The sequence below is a fragment of the Balaenoptera borealis genome (genome assembly GCF_965194805.1).
Source record: "Balaenoptera borealis genome assembly, chromosome: 13".
NCBI classification, from domain to species: Eukaryota; Metazoa; Chordata; class Mammalia; order Artiodactyla; family Balaenopteridae; genus Balaenoptera; species Balaenoptera borealis.
Window position 1 is genome coordinate 46585382 of NC_138870.1, and position 18151 is coordinate 46603532.

Consider the following 18151-nt stretch of genomic DNA (forward strand, 5'->3'; position numbering starts at 1 on the left):
ATAAACTCAATGTTTCTGAGTCAAAAATCCGAGTGTGGGGGGCTTCCCTGGTGGCACAGTGGTTAAGAATCCGCCTGCCAATGCAGGGGGACATGGGTTCGAGCCCTGGTCTGGGAAGATCCCACATGCCATGGAGCAACTAAGCCTGTGCGCCACAACTACTGAGCCTGCATGCTGCAACTAATGAAGCCTGCGCGCCTAGATCCCGTGCTCCACAACAAGAGAAGCCACTGCAATGAGAAGCCTGAGCACTGCAACAAAGAGTAGCCCCTGCTTGCTGCAACTAGAGAAAGCCCGCGCGCAAAGATGAAGACCCAACGGCAGCCAGATAAATAAATAAATTAAATAAATTTTTTAAAAAAATATCTGAAGGTTGACAACTGCAAAGTAAAAACATTTTAAAAAAAGAAAAATCTGAGTGTGACTTAGCTGGGTGCCTGTGGCTCTCATAAGACTGCGGTCAAGATGGCAACCAGGCTGCCCTTATCCCAAGGCTCCCCTGGGAGAGGGGCTGCTTCCAAGGCTCACTCCCGGGGCTGCTGGCAGGTCTCAGGCGCTCCCTGGCTGGGGACACCCATTCCTTGCCATCAGTTCCAGCTCATGCCGCGGCACAGCTACCTTCTCTCCGAGTGAGTGAGCGAGGGAGAGAGTGAGAGAGCGTGAGCCAACAAGGTGGAAGTCAGAGGCTTTTTGGAACCCAATCTCAAAAGTGACAGCCCATTACTTTTTTTTTTTTTTCTTTTTGGCCGCACCTTACGCGACAGGTGGAACTTCCCCACCCAGGGATCGAACCCGAGCCTCCTGCAGTGGAAGCGTGGAGTCTTAACCACTGGACCACCAGGGAAGCCCAACAGCCCATTACTTTTGCTGTGCACAATCACTTAGAAGTAAGTCCCTAATTTTAGCCCCAAAAGGTCCAGGTTACAAAAGACCGTGCCTGTGATCTTGCTCACTCTCTCTCACGCTCCCTCACTCGCTCAGAGGAAAGGCATCTGCCACGTTGTGAGCCCCAACGTGGCAAGGACCTGGTGTGTCCGTTTACTCAAGGGCAGGGGATTACATGAGGGCCTGAGCGCCAGGAGGTGGAGTGGCTGGGGGCCAGCTGTGGGGCTGCCTGCCACACGTGTGCAGCTCTGCTACAGTGGACATTGCCCGAGCCACTCTGTTGAGTCTAGCCCTAGTTGAATAATCACTTTAGTTAAATCCCATCATCTGCCTAGTGAACCAGGCGTTATTATTATCTCTTTGCAGATGAGAAGGCTGAGGCCGGGACATGTGATAGGTGTGGCTTGCCCAAGTCCCATTAGTCAGTAATCGAGCCAGGATCCAAACCCAAGCCTCTGACCCCAAGTCCAATGCCCTTTCTACCTCAGCTGCCTGCCACTGGTCACTCTCCAGGTTGGACTCCTGGTTTCACCACCAAGCTGTGTGACTCTGACCTCTCAGAGACTCGGTTTTCTCATCTGTAAAGCAAAGATAATTCCTACCTCATAGGGTTGTTGTAGGTATTAAATAACATGATGTATGAAAAGCACTTAGCACAGTGTCTGGTATATAATAAAAGTCAGCATTCTGTCACATGAATCAGGGGAGAGGGAGGAGGTGAGTTCACCATGTCCATTTCCACCCTGGTCTGGGAAGGCAATAAAATTTCAAAACCAAAAAAAAAGCTACCCAAAGGATACCAAGGTTGAAGAAAGTATGGGATTGAAGGAAAAGTACCTTGAAAGTTACTACTTTGAGTAGAGGGGAGCTTTAGGAGGCCCTCCGCTCCCAGCCTCTAGGGCAAGGAGCGGGCTTTCTTCATCATGTCCTGTGACCTTTCTCATAACAACATTTTTATTCAGATGAAAATAGAAATTGGTTGCCTGCAGTATCTGGGGTGTGGGTTGATGGGTGGACATGAGGGGAGACAAGGAGAGGGAAAAAGAACTGAAGAATAATAAAAAGAGAAACGGGATCTTTGGCTGTCAGCCAAGCCCACAAAGATTAGAAGATGAAACGGGTCTCAAGTTGCAGCTGAAAACATCAGGTTAGACCCAGGGAACTAGAACTATAGTGGCCTCCACCCTAGAGATCATGAAGACACACGTAAGTCTAGGAAATCCATGTATCCTGAACCCCAGACCTTCCTGACTCTCCTGGGCTGAGCTTTCACTTCGTGGGGAAAATGGATAAGCAAAGATCTCACAGGTGCTAAGAGCTCCTGAGAGAGTGAGCTTGGGGCAGGAGACTGGCTCTCCAAACCCCTGAGATCCTTTTAGCTCTGAAAGTCTAAGGAGTGTTTTATGTACATCCACGTGCAACTTAATGATTAACAAATACTTTCTCCTCTGGGTTGCTGTGTAAGTTTTAACTAATTCCTCGGGGTCAGCCAAGTCTCCCTCAGGTCTGCCCCCCAGTCCCGCAGACCCCAGAGCCTTGGCAACAGTAATGACCTCAAATGAGAACATCTCCACAAGTACAATGGTAATCACAGCCACAATAACTGAACAATTGATTTTGTCCCTCAACATTAAAAAAAAAAGAAGACAGAAAGAAAAAAGAACACAGGGAACTATACCCAATATTTTGTAATAACCTGTAAGGGAAGAGAATCTGAAAAAGAATATATATATATATATATATATATATATATATATATATATATACATACACACACTCAGTTATATATGTGTGTGTGTGTATGTAACTGAATGACTGTGCTGTACACCTGAAACTAACATGATACTGTAAATCAACTATACTTCAATTTTTATAAGTAAATAAATAAATAAAAAGAAAAAGTTTGCAACCTAGCAATGAATAGAGCACTTCAGCAATTTCACGATCTCATTTGGTCCTCGCATCAACCGTAGAGACAGGCCTAGCAGGTATTACTACCATGTTTTAGTAAAAATGGAAAACTAAGGAGCTACGACGTGACTGCAAAGTCACTTGGCCAACGAGGGTGGAGCTGGGACTTGAAACCTAGAAGCCAAATCTCTGGCTCCTGGTCCAAGACACCCTAATACACCACCCAGTCCTGCCCAGCTGGGAATCCCTCCCTTACCAGCTCTGTCTCCACATCTGTGACTTGTCCTCTGAAAGCCCAGCTCCTTCCAACATCAAGAGGCCACAATGTCTTACACGGCAACCCAGGAACAGCTGACCTCCTCTAAGAATCCCCCTACTTTCTCACATCCTGCCCCCTCACCATCCAGCCAGGCTTCTGGAGCAAGGAAGAGGGCATCCTTTGGGGAGGTCATTGGCCCCTGCCCACAGTCCTCATGATGCTTCTGTAACCTACCCACCACTCTGCCCTATGAACTTCCATCCCAGAGCTAAAGGGAGACTCGCTGTTTATATTTGTTAATTTGGTGTTTCGTTTCTTGTTGCCCAGCATAAATAACTTACAAAGACATAACAAACACACCAAAAAAGGGGGAAAAGTAGGAGCAAAGGAAATAAAGAGAAAGAAAATAAATGTTTACAAAAGAAAAAGAAAGTTAGGGATATAAAATAGAGCCAAGAATGAAACTTTAAAATACAAAATATAAGACCTATGCCCTTCCTAAGGTTGGGCCACAAGTTTGGCTCAAAACTGTTTAGCAGCCAACCCAGAAAGGAAAGTGCAGTCAGTTCCAGAGTTCACAGTGTCCATGAGATAAAACAGAGATAGACTACTCAGGGCAGTATAACTGTTCTTGGAACTAAGACCAGACAGAAGTCTCTCCCAAGGACACCCCTAGAGAGATGACTGTGGTTCACGTCCTTACCATTGCTTTAAAAGGGAGTTTCTTGGGATGGATTCTAACGACTGCCCTCAACACAGGCGATGCCGTTGCACCAAAGGACCTTGGCAGCTGTGGGAGGGACCGGGCGCACCATGTACCCAGCTCTGTCCTCATGGACCTTGATCTAGGGCAGGATTTCTCAATCTTGGTATGACTGACATTTGCGGCCAGGTCATTCTTGGTTGTGAGGGACTGACTGTTCTTGCCTCGTAGGACGGGTAGCAGCACCCTTGGCCTCTGTCCACTAGATGCCAGTAACACCCTTTTCCCCAGTTGTGACAAAGTGTCTCCAGACCTAGTCAAATGTCCCTTCCGGGACAAGACCGCCCCCGGTTGAGAACTACTGACCCAAGGGTAGAAATCATTGCTTCTATCTTCTTTTTAATGTGGAGAGACAAAAGGAATCTGGTTTTATTTTTATTATTTTTGACAGCTCTATTGAGATCTAATTTACGTAATACAAAATCCACTCATTTAAAGTACGCAATTCTTGGGAATTCCCTGGTGGTCCAGTGGTTAGGACTCGGCGCTTTCACTGCTGGGGCCCGGGTTCGATGCCTAGTCAGGGAACTAAGATCCTGCATGCCGCGTGGCACAGCCAAATAAATAAATAATTTTAAAATATATAGTTTAAAAAAAAATAAAGTGCACAGTTCAGTGGGTTTTAGTATGTTCACAGGGTTGTGTAACCACCACCACTACCTAATTTTAGAACATTTTCATCACTTCAAAAAGTTACTCTGTACCCCTTAGCGGTCACTTCCCATTCATCCCTCCCCCCAGTGTCTCTCAAATGGATTTGCTTCTTCTGGATATTTCATATAAATAGAATCATGCAACATGTGGAGTTTTGTATCAGGCCTCTTTCACTTAGCGTAACATTTCCAAGGTTCGTCCATGTTGTAGCATGTATCAGTTTATATCCTTTTTGTTGCCAAATAATATTCCATTATATGGATATATCATATTTTATTTATCCACGCATCAGTTTAAGGGCACTTCGGTTGTTTACACTTTGGGGCTACTATGAATAACTCTGCAACAAACTCTCACAATTTTTTTTGAATTATAGTTGATTTACATTGTGTTAGTTTCAGGTGTACAGCAAAGTGATTCAGTTATACATGCATATATATCTTTTTTTTCAGATTCTTTTCCCTTATAGGTTATTACAAAATATTGAGTATAGTTCCCACACGTACAAACTTTTTTTTTTTTTAATTTATTTTTGGCTGCGTTGGGTCTCTGTCGCTGTGCGCGGGCTTTCTCTAGCTGCGGCAAGCAGGGCCTACTCTTCCTTGCATGGGCTTCTCATTGTGGTGGCTTCTCTTGTTGCAGAGCATGGGCTCTAGGCACGTGGGCTTCAGTAGTTGTGGCACTCAGGCTCAGTAGTTGTGGCTCGCGGGCTTAGTTACTCCACAGCATGTGGGATCTTCTCGGACCAGGGCTCGAACCCATGTCCCCTGCATTGGCAGGCGGATTCTTAACCACTGCGCCAGCAGGGAAGCCCACGTACAAATTTTTGAGTGAATATGTTTTTAGTTCTCTTTGGTATATACCTAGGAATGGAATTGTTGGTATGAGCTCTATGTTGTGTTGTTGTTGTTGTTTTAAAAGGAAGATGGGGCTTCCCTGGTGGCACAGTGGTTGAGAGTCTGCCTGCCAATGCAGGGGACACGGGTTCGAGCCCTGGTCTGGGAAGATCCCACATGCCACGGAGCAACCGGGCCCGTGAGCCACAACTACTGAGCCTGCGCGTCTGGAGCCTGTGCTCCACAACAAGAGAGGCCGCGATAATGAGAAGACCGCGCACCGCGATGAAGAGTGGCCCCCACTTGCCGCAACTAGAGAAAGCCCTGGCACAGAAACGAAGACCCAACACAGCCATAAATAAATAAATAAATAAATAAGTAAAATTTTAAAAACATAAAATAAAATAAAAGGAAGATGTATTTATTTATACTCATTTTTTAGATTCCACACATAGGTGATATCATATGATATTTGCCTTTCTCTGTCTGACTTCACTTAGTATGATAGTCTCTAGGTCCATCCACGCTGGGCAACTTCAATCTTAAAATATTGTCACTGATTATTTGACCAATGCCCTGATGATAGGGCTTTCCTCACTGACCAGATAAAGACAAGGCCTGTGAGTGGGGCTTTTCCAGGGATCTTCCAGAAAGGTCAAACAGTGACAATTCTCTGGGGTTCTGCTCTTTGGGGAGTGCTTCAGGAGCCCGGCAGGACTGGAGTTGCTTGGGTGTGGAGTGAGGTCACAGCTTTCTGTGATATTAATAAGTTGGTCCATAAGACTGGCACTCACGGTTTTCCATTGTTTTTAGTGCCTTTCTTGAAAGGGGAAATGCAGTTTTCGCACTGTTTCAGAACATACGAAACCATGAGTTAACTTTCTACAACTGTCATAACTGATTTCACATTCTATCTACAAACTGCATGTGGCAGGCAAGGCCACCCAAAGAATGAGAGAGGGCTAGTCTTCTTCCATTTTTCAGACTGTGGGTATATTAGAAAATGAATAAGTGCCAGAACAGAGTTACTAAAACATTGGTATTTTTTTTTAACATCTTTATTGGAGTATAATTGCTTTACAATGTTGTGTTAGTTGCTGCTGTATAGCAAAGTGAATCAGCTATACGTATACATATATCCCCATATCGCCTCCCTCTTGCATCTCCCTCCCACCCTCCCTATCCCACCCCTCTACGTGGACACAAAGCACTGAGCTGATCTCCCTGTGCTTTGCGGCTGCTTCCCACTAGCTATCTACTTTACATTTGGTAGTGTATATATAAAACATTGGTATATTTTTTATGTTTATTTTTAACCAACCAAAACTTCAAATACAATCAATAAATGCAAAGACAATGTGACCTTATTGGCAATAATAGCAAAATCTATACTTGAGGGCCTTCATGAATACAAGGCCCAGGCCAAAAAGCTCTCCTGGTTCCCTGTGTGATAACAAGAGCCTTCCTTTCTGTCCTAATGGGAATTTCTCTGCTCCCCATGGGAGGAAGGGAGTGAGAATTCAGATAAGTCAACCTCAAGTTCTCTCTTACCAGGAGAGCACCTGTAGCTCAGTAGGTCTAAGTGATGCCTCCTCCCAGCAAACCCAAGGAGGTGGGGAGAAGTTCATCCTCCCCCATCCATGGCCATACCGCAGCCTCTGGCAGCATCCTCCTGCCTCTCCAGGCTTCCCGAAGTGAAAAAAAATCACTCCCAGTGCTATAATGGAGATTTACACCATTTCTTTCCTGTCTGGCCAGGGAACTCTGGACAGAGCAGTCCGGAATAAAAGGACGAGACTGCTGCTTTATTTAACTCATCCCTGTATCACACAGCAAAGGAGTCCTTAAAGACCCAGGACTTAAGAAGAAAAAGGTTTCTTCTTCCTCTTTCTCAACCCATGTTCAAGCTTCAGATTTTAGCCAAATGCTGATAGACGTTTTCCTCTGTCCAGATTTTACCAGATCCAAAGTGGGGAGGAACTCTCTGATTTCATGAATGGAGTAGGTTTGTGTGCGGTAGCCAATTTCCTCACAAGTTATCTAAAAAACAAGCACACCTCACCATAGCAAGGATTAATTTTTCTCTAGCCAGTAAAATCTGGTTTCACATTAAGAATATATTGCCCCTCATGTTAAGATTTGGATTCTATTCCTTACAAAATGATAACCTATGCTAAGGAACACGTGACTTCTTCCCAAGCCTGCATTAGCTCTGCTAGGTCACGCATCCCTTCCCAGGTCAGGTGCAAACTTCAAGTTCCCATCCACAACACTCTCCCCTGAGAGAAGAAAAAAGGAGAGCTCAGTAAAAGCAGCTATCTGGCTTTGATTGAAGCTTTGCTCTGATCTTCCACCTCTTGATGTTTACTAGGCAAAATAATAATAACCATACAGTGATATCTTATCTCTGGATGATGCAAGTGGTTTACAAAGCACTCTCACTTGCATTATTTCATTTGAGCCTCATCTGAGAGGTAGGCACAACATACTTTTCCCATGGAACAAAGGAAGAAACTAAGGCTCAGATAAATGACAGGCTACGTAGCTTGCAAATGGTAGAATGGGAACTAAGTGCAGAATTTCTGACTCACAGTTCAGTGCTTTTTATATAGCATATCATTGTTTATAGAGTGTTACTTCTTTAATATTGTCATGTCTTTTGGATATGTACCTTCATCTTCTTATGCAAGTTGTAAAAAATCCAATAAATGATATTATTTCAAGATGAGGACAACAACAACAGAAAAAAAGGAGAGCTCAGTACTTCTTAACAAACATCATAGTTGGCATGTTAACTCATATCCGATGGCTTCCATTATTTTTGCTGTGAAATACCAAAGCATTATATGGGAACATAAGAGGCTGCATGCAGAAGTTACACAACAAATATATGTAACAAGAAGAGCACCCTGGGTTGCTGGAGGGCACACACTCTTCTTGCCACTCCGCTCATGCTCCTTGTGAATTGTCCTTGTGAACAGAGGATATCTAAGATGAAAGTCTGCCAACTGCACTATAAAGCCGGGCATTCTAGCACAGCCACCCCTTCAGAAGGTGAAAATATTGCTTAGGATTGCCGAGAATAATGTTTACACTAGACATTCTGACCCCTACTCCAACCCTGAGCCTCTCCTCATTCCCGAAGCTGAGGACTCAGCCCCGGTCCCTGCCCCAACCCCAGGAACTGTCTCATCTGATCCTCTGGCCTTGACCAATGCTCACTGACTAAGCCTCTGCCTGTCTCCCCTACCAGTTCCATCCAAGTCTACCTCCTGCCTCACCCTGCCCCGGCCTGATCCTGGTTGGACTCCATTTGGGCTTGCTTAGCCAAGCCCAGTCCCAGGCCCCAGGCAGCTCCTGTCTGACCCTGCCTGTGAGGCACTGAGTCTGTAGATCTGCCCATGTGGGCACAGCTTAGACTGAGGCCTTTGCCACCACCCGTTCCTGAAGTCAAGCTCTGGAATGTCCAGGCAGCCCCACAGAGCACTGCCTCTTGGAGGAACCAGAGGGACCAAGGACCCTGAACTCACAAGCTCCATCCCCCTTTTCAGCCAATAAAGTGGTTTCTTAAGACAGAACTTCTCAAACGTAGATGTATAAGAACCTGCTGTATAAAAAAATAAATAAAATAAAATTCAAAAATTCCAAAAAAAAAAAATGTAGATGTTCATATGAATGACCTGGGGGACCTTGTTCAAAATGCAGATTCAGATTCAGTAGGTCTGGGGTGGAACCCAAGACTCTGCATTTCTAACAAATGCCCCGGTGAAGCCAATATCGTTGGTCCAGGGAACACACTTTGAGGACCAGGGTTCTAGAATACTAATTACTGTGGTTCTGCAAAATTTAAAACAAAGAAACCACACACGCAGTTCACAGTAACAATGGCCCTAATCTCCACCAAGGGAAGAGAAGTTATTCCCTCACAGAATGCTCCAGCCCACAGAATCTAGAGTCTGTCGCTGCATATTTTGCACTAATCACATGCAGCACTGCTTTGCGTTTCACTTAACAGTTTCTTATAGGTGTGTTTTGTTTACTACTCGTGCACTGGTTCCTTTACAGCACTCATCCATTCTGCAAACCTTATTGATCTTTACTGTGTTGGTGCTATAGCGGAAGTTATAAGACCGTCCCTGTGCTCAACAGGCTCAACAGGGAGACAGATCTGTAAACCGGTATCTTCGGCACAATGTGATGAGCACAATAATAGTATCTGTAAATAATGTGAGGGAAAAGAGGCCTAGAACCCCATCTCGTCAGGGACTCATCAGGAAAGCCATTCCGGGCAACAAAGAGCCTGAAGTGAATCTAATAAAGAGAGGAGTGAGCCGAGCTAGGTGCAGGGGACCTGCCAGGCAGAGCACAAAACAGCCGGAGAGGGCTTCCCTGGTGGCGCAGTGGTTGAGAATCTGCCTGCCAATGCAGGGGACACGGGTTCGAGCCCTGGTCTGGGAGGATCCCACATTCCGCGGAGCAACTAGGCCCGTGAGCCACAACTACTGAGCCTGCGCGTCTGGAGCCTGTGCTCCGCAACAAGAGAGGCCGCGATAGTGAGAGGCCCGCGCACCGCGATGAAGAGGGGCCCCCGCTTGCTGCAACTGAAGAAAGCCCTCGCACAGAAACGAAGACCCAACACAGCCAAAAATAAATAAATAAATAAATAAATAAATAAATAAATTATTATTAAAAAAAAAAAAACAGCCGGGGAGGAGGGGCTGCACATGCACACACTCCAGCTTGTGGGACCACAGTTGGCAAGGGATGAAGCCTCAGAAAAGAGGCTGGGGTTTCTTTCCATCAGGGGCCGATCACAGAGGGCCTTGCCTACCACATCAAGGGGCTTGGACTTTTTCCTGCAGACAATGAGGAAACAAGTCAGATTTTTAAATAAGGGTGTGACATGGTCATGTTTGTGTTTTTGGTAAAGCATATTTGGTGACTGTGTGGAGAATGGATTTGAAGGGACCAAACTAAAAACAGGGGGTACCCATTAGGAAACTGTTTTCATGGTCCAGAAACCAATGATTTGTGCCTGAACTAAAGCACTGGTGGTTTGGATAAGAAAGAGGAGACAGATTCAAGATATGTTTAGAAGGTATTTGGAGCTACATGGCAAGATTTAGTGATTTATTGAATGGGGATGGAGACAGAGAACTGGAGGGTGAAGAACGGCTCCCAGTGCTTGGCTTGGGTCAATTTCGATGTAGCCAACCAAATTAGAGAGGACAAGAAGGCTTGCTTGTCTGGAGTTCAGGACCAGATCCAAGCTCTATGCTAATAGGTCTCAAATATTTATCTCCAGCCTAAAATGTTCTTCAAAGCTCTAGATTCACCATTTAACTGTTCCCTGAACGTATCACCTCAAAATCAGCACGCTAAAACCAAATTCACCATCTTTCAAAAGAAGAAATCTCCTTATTCTGGTAAATTTAATCTAGTGACCAGAATCAGAAGCATCAAAGTAATCTGCTAAGAATTATAAATGCTTAGCGGCTGCCAAGAGCTCTAGGGGAGTTAATGTTTAATGGGTACAGAATTTTAGTTAGGAAGATCGGAAAGTTCTGGAGATGGATGACGGTGATAGTTGTACAATAATGGGAATGAGAGACTTCCCTGGTGGTCCAGCGGTTAAGACTCTGTGCTCCCAATGCAGGGGGTCCGGGTTCCATCCCTGGTCAGGGAACTAGATCCCATATCCCGCAACTAAGACCCAGCGCAGCCCAATGAATAAATAAATAAATTTTTTTTAATAAATAAATAAATAGACCTAGAGACTGTCATACAGAGTGAAGTAAGTCAGAAAGAGAAAAACACATATCGTATATTAACGCATATATGTGGAATCTGAAAAAATTGGTATAGATCTTATTTGCAAAGCAGAAATAGAGACACAGATGTAGAGAACAAACGTATGGATACCAAGGGGGAAAGGGGAGGGTGGGATGAATTGGGAGATTGGAACTGACATATATACACTATTGATACTATGTATAAAATAGATAACTAATGAGAACCTACTGTATAGCACAGGGAACTCTACTCAGTGCTCTGTGGTGACCTAAATGAGAAGGAAATCCAAAAAAGAGGGGCTATATGTATACGTATAGGTGATTCACTTTGCTGTACAGTATAAACTAACACAATATTGTAAAGCAACTATACGCCAATAAAATAAATAAATAAATAAATATTTTTAAAATTTTTAAATTTAAAATTAAATTTAAAATAAAAATAAATAAATAAATAATGGGATGAACTTAATGCCACTGAACTATACACTTAAAAATGGTGTAGGGCTTCCCTGGTGGTGCAGTGGTTGAGAGTCCGTCTGCCAGTGCAGGGGGCACGGGTTCGAGCCCTGGTCTGGGAAGATCCCACATGCCGCGGAGCAACTAAGTCCGTGCGCCACAACTACTGAACCTGTGCTCAAGAGCCCACGAACCACAGCTGCTGAGCCCGTGTGCCACGACGTCTGGGGCCCGCGCGCCTGGAGCCTGTGCGCTGCAACGGGGGAGGCTGCCGCTATGAGAGGCCCTCGCACCGCGACGAGGGGTGGCCCCCGCTCACCGCAGCTAGAGAGGGCCCGCGTGCAGCGCCAAAGACCCAGCGCAGCCAAAAATAAATAAATAAATAAATGAAATAATTTTTTTTAATGGTTTAAACAGTTACTTTTGTGTTATGCATATTTTACCAAAAAATTTTTAATGAAAAAAAGGGATTATTAGTGCTACCTTCTTATAAATTTCCTGCATAAATCTCCTCCTCTCTGTCCCCACCTTGGTTGTTCCAAATGTCATTATCCCTTTGACCATTGCAAATCTTCTCTCAACTGGTCTCCCAGCCTCCAGTCTTTTTTCCTTAAATCAATCATCAGAGAGATGCTTCCAACAAGCCAATCAAACCATATGACTGCTTCCCATTACCCGTAGGATAAGATCCAAACCCCTTAGGTTGGCATAGAAGGCCCTCAATGATATGGACCCTTTTCTCAATGATCTGGACCTTTTATTCATCCATCCAATAGATACGTGTTGAATGGTCCCTGAGACATGCACTGGAAATGACCCCTAGGGCATGGCAGTGAAGAGGAAAATATGCTGTCTGGCACTGTAGAGCTAACTCACTAGAGAAGACAGCAGTTTTTAAAATATAGACCAATTTTTTAAATTACAAATTGTGATGAATCTATTGGTCGTGAGTTTTGTTTGTCGTTGCTGTTGTTGTTTTGGGCTCGGCATGTGGGATCTTAGTTCCCTGACCAGCCGACCAGGGATGGAACCCGTGCCCCCTGTGCCCCCTGCAGTGGAAGCACAGAGTCCTAACCACTGGACCACCAGGGAATTCCCTACTGGTCGTTTTTTTGACACACACGTTTTCAGTGTTTACTACTTGCCAGGTACCGTGCTAGGTACTGGACATGTGGTGATAAGGAAAAAAGACACAATCCTTGCTCTTATGGAATGTATTAACAGACACTAATTAGATAGCAACAGCAATAAACACTAATTACAAGCTAAGCTAAGGACTGTTGTCCTAGATGGGGGAAGGAAAGCGATGCTTGATCTAAGATCTCAAAGGTGAGTAAAAGGTAACTAGGCTGGAGGGAGGAGGGGACTGCTGAAGAGAAAGGAGCATAAGAGGCAAAGGAGGGCTTCCCTGGTGGCGCAGTGGTTGAGAGTCTGCCTGCCGATGCAGGGGACACGGGTTCGAGCCCTGATCTGGGAGGATCCCACATGCCGCGGAGCGGCTGGGCCCGTGAGCCACAACTACTGAGCCTGCGCGTCTGGAGCCTGTGCTCCGCAACAGGAGAGGCCGCGATAGTGAGAAGCCCGCGCACCGCGATGAAGAGTGGCCCCCGCTTGCCGCAACTGGAGAAAGCCCTCGCACAGAGACGAAGACCCAACACAGCCAAAAATAAATAAATAAATAATAATTTAAAAAAAAAAAAAAAAGAGGCAAAGGAAATGACCAGCTCAAAGGCCCTGAAGCAAAAAGGAGTGAGCACAGGAGGAACTGTGTGAAGAAGACGGTATGGCTGAAGCCTGGGGGCAGGGAGAGTAGAGAGGTGGGCAGAGGCCAGAGCAGGCAGGGCCTCTGGGCCACACTAAGGAGTTTGAATTTCATGTTAAAGATAATGGGAATTCACTGAAGGATTTTAAGCAGAGGGTGGAAGTGGGGAGACCAGTTACGAGGCTGTTACAGTGCGGCAGGCAGAGGAGGGCCGTGGCCTGCTCTGGGGTTGTGCCAGTCGAGATGATGGAAGCACATGAGATTGAGATGAATCGAGACGTAGAGCTGAAAGGATTTGGAGATGGCTTAGATGTGGGAATGAGGGAAAAAGAAAAATCAAAAGTGAGTCCAGCTTTTAAACATGTTTGATGAAGAGCTTTTGGCTGGTGTTGTAACTGTGTATCATGACTGGTTGTTTGTTTGTGTCTGTGTTTGTTTATAAAACGTTCTCTAAATATAATTACTATTCTTTGTAACCTATTTATTTAAAATAAATTTGAAAACCTTTTAAAAAAAAGAAATGAGTCTGAAAATTACGTTACACTTTTTCAGGTGTGATAATATTGTAGTTATATTTTTTTGTTTTGTATCTTTTAAAGGTGTAGACTAAAATATTTAGAGGTGAACTGAAAAGATTTGCTTCAAAACAATACTCGGGGGTGGGAGGGGAAAGTGGATGAAGACGTGGGCAGAGCAGGACTAACCAAGGGTCAACGTTTGTTGGGGCTGGGGACCGCACTGGTGGTCCAGGACCATCCACCCTCCCATTGCAGGGGGCCCAGGTTCGATCCCACACGCCGCAACTAAGACCCAGCGCAGCCAAATTAATATTTTTAAAATTTAGGAAAAAATTCCAGAAGGTTTCAAAAAGAAAAAAAAGTTGTTGAGGTGGATGACATATACATGGGTGCATTGTACTATTCTGTTAACTTTTGTATATATTCAAAATTTTCCATTATACAAAGTTTTCAGAGAGAACGATAAGATGGAAGAAGGAGGAGGAAGAAGAGGAGAGGGGGAGGGGAGATTGAAAGGGAGAAGGAGAATAAATTAAGTCCTAGGTTTTCGCTTGAGCAGCTGATGGTGCCATTTACTGAGCTGATGAAGAGAATGGGCAGAGAGTGGAACACGAGATTTAAGGAGTATCATAAGTCCCATTTTGGACACTTTAAGTTGGACACATCCAGGAGGCATGCTGAGGAAGATGTCATGTAGACAACTGGATATGCAAATCTGAATGAAACTCAGAGGAAAAATCTGCACAAAAGAGATAAATATGTGAATAATTAGCATATACACGGTGTTTAAAACCATGAAAATGGATGGAATTACTTAATGAGAGAATGTAGACAAAGGGAGATCCAAGACCAAATCCAAAGAAACAAAATTTAGAGGGTTGAGTAAATGAGAAAGGAGTCTGAGAAGTAACACCTGGGGAATGGTATAGAAAAAGGAAGACCGTTGTTGGGATAGCCTAAAGGAGATAATATTTCAAGGAGGAAGTAGTAGCCAACTGAAGCTGTTAAGGGGTCAAATAAGGTAAGAACAGGGTCAGAAAGAGAAAAGCAAATACCATATGCTAACACATATATATGGAATCTAAAAAAAAAAGAAAAAAAATGATTCTGAAGAACCTAGGAGCAGGACAGGAATAAGATGCAGATGTAGAGAATGGACTTAAGGACATGGGGAGGGGGAAGGGGAAGCTGGGACGAAGTGAGAGAGTGGCATGGACATATATATACTACCAAATGTAAAATAGATAGCTGGTGGGAAGCAGCCTCATAGCACAGGGAGATCAGCTCAGTGCTTTGTGTCCACCTAGAGGGGAGGGTGGGAGGGAGAGGCAAGAGGGAGGGGATATGGGGATATATGTATACATATAGCTGATTCACTTTGTTATACAGCAGAAACTAACACACAATTGTAAAGCAATTATACTCCAATAAAGATGTTAAAAAAAATAAAAGGGTAACAGCAGAGAATAGCCACTGGATCTGGCAATGTGGAGGTCATTGACAGCCTTGATAAGAACAGTTTTTATTAGAGCAATGGGTTGGAAGGGGTGGAAGAGCTAATGAAAGGTGAGGGAATTTAGATAACACGAGCAGGTGACTCAAGAAGCATGACTGTGAAGTCGATCTATAAAATGAGGTTAGCTAAAGGGAGATGTGGAGTCAAGAGAGAGCTGAGTTTTATTAACCTGACATATATTAGAGTACATTAGTATGTTGAAAGATGCAAGAAGGGGTAGAGATAAATGAGTCAGGAGAAAGAGGAGATAAAACTAAGATTAGAATCCATAGCAGCATTGTTCATAATACCCAAAAAAGTGGAAACAACCCAAACGAACATCAACTGATGAATGCATAAACAAACAAACTATAGTATATCATACAATGGAATGTTATTTGGACATAAAAAGGATGAAGCATTGATACATGCTACAACATGGGTGAACCTTGAAAACATTATGCTAAGTGAAAGAAGCCCGTCACGGAAGGCCACGTATAGAATGACTCCATTTATATGAAATGTCCAGAATAGGTAAATCCATAGAGACAGAAGGCAGATTGGTGGTAATGGGAAAGTTGGAAGAAACAGAGAGTGACTGCTAATAAGCACAGAGTTTCTTTTGGGGGTGATGAAAATATTCTAAAATTGACTGTTGTGATGGTTGCCCAACTCTAAATATACTAAAACCACTGAATTGCATAATTTAAATGGGCGAATTTTATGGTATGTGAATTGTGAATTATCTCAATATCTCAATAAAATTGTTATGTTATATGAGTAATAAAAAAGGTTGGGCTATAATAGAGACCTAAATAGAGAGATTAACCCTGGACAGGAGTAACAACATAGCCTCCGTTATAATAAAGCAGGAAGGATGGGAGAAGATTCAGATAATCTGTAGGTCTTGTGATAGAAAAGAAAGAAGTTTACATCTGATAGTTTCTATCATAAAGGATGAGATAAATTCATCAATTAAGAGTAAGGGTAGAAAAGAGGTTATAATAGGTTTGAGGACAGAGGATTTGGTATGAAACATTCATCTCAATACTTATTTAACACAATTAAGTATTTTTATCTCAACCCCAAAGTTCACATCATTCTTTTTTTTTTTTTTAATTTTTATTTATTTATTTTTGGCTGCGTTGGGTCTTCGTTGTTGCGTGCTGGCTTTCTCTAGTTGCACCGAGCAGAGGCTACTCTTCATTGCAGTGCGCAGGCTTCTCATTGCAGTGGCTTCTCTTGTTGTAGAGCACAGGCTCTAGGCATGTGGGCTTCAGCAGTTGTGGCACGCAGGCTTAGTAGTTGTGGCTCGCGGGCTCTAGAGCGCAGGCTCAGTAGTTGTGGTGCACGGGCTTAGTTGCTCTACAGCATGTAGGATCTTCCCAGACCAGGGCTCGAACCCGTGTCCCCTGCATTGGCAGGCGGATTCTTAACCACTGCGCCACCAGGGAGGTCCCCCACATCATTCTTAATGGGTACCTTAGCCAAGGTACAGTCAGGCAGTTTCACTCTAGCAGTTTCAAACAGAAGCAGTGTAAGGTAGAAAACTGGTTTAAAGGGAGAAGTTAGGAAGGTTGGACGAGCGGAAGGAAGAAGGGGTGATACCCAGAGATCATAAGCTGAGAGCACCCTTGGGCTGGATCCCACAAACCCCTGCTGTGTCTGCTGTGGACATTGTCACAACATGTTCTCCATTTGCCAAAGAGGGCAGAGCTGAAATTGCTGAAAAAGTGCAGCCTTTGGCTCAGGCTGATGGAGCCTTGAATCACCCATCTCCACTGCTGCTACACAACCACCTCTGCCCACAACAGCCATCCTGTCCAGCTGAAAGCAGGAAGATGCTCCCTTCCTCCCACAGTCTGACCTCCCTCGAATGCTTACTATTGGCAGAACCCACAAGCACGGGAGCCAGGTAATTGTAGTCTGCAGACTCTTCATCCCAGCAATATAGAGCATAGTATAAAAGGGTGGGTGAAAGCCTGAGAGAAAATAGGTATAACCTGTGGGAAAGCATTAGATGTATTCCCATTAATTTCAAGAACAAGGAAAGGAATTTAGTGTACATACTACTATTTAACATTGTTCTGAAGGCATAAGTGAAAACAAGTAAGCAAGAGAAAGAAATAAAAGGTATAAAAATTGGGAAGGATGGAAAGAAAGAAGTAAAATTATTATTATTTACACAGATCATTTTATACCCAATAAGTCCAAATAATTAAATAGAAACAATTATTATAAACAATGAGAGAATTTAGTAAGATGACTAGGTGGAAAATGAACAAACATAAATCAAAAAAGATGATATATATATGCAAATGGCAACCAATTAGAAGATACAATGAAGAACAGACTCCCTCTTATATTAACCAAAAAAGTAAAATAACTAGACAATAGAAATGTTCAATATCTTTGAAATACTGCTGAGGGGACAAAAGAAGATGTGAATAATTGAGAAGACATAGCATACTCTTGGATAAAAAGACATGTCAGTTCTCTCTAAAATATATTTAATACAATCCTAATAAAATGCCCACAGCAAACATCATACTCAATAGTAAAAGACTGAAATCTCCTTGAAGATAAAGAACAAAAAAAGGATGACCGCTTTCACCACTTCTATTCAACATAGCATTAGAAGTTCTAGCCAGAGCAATTAGGCAAGAAATATTAATTTAAAAGTATCCACATTGGTGGGACTTCCCTGGTGGCACAGTGGTTAAGAATCCGCCTGCCAATGCAGGGGACACGGGTTCGAGCCCTGGTCCGGGAAGATCCCACATGCCACAGAGCAACTAAGCCCGTGTGCCACAACTA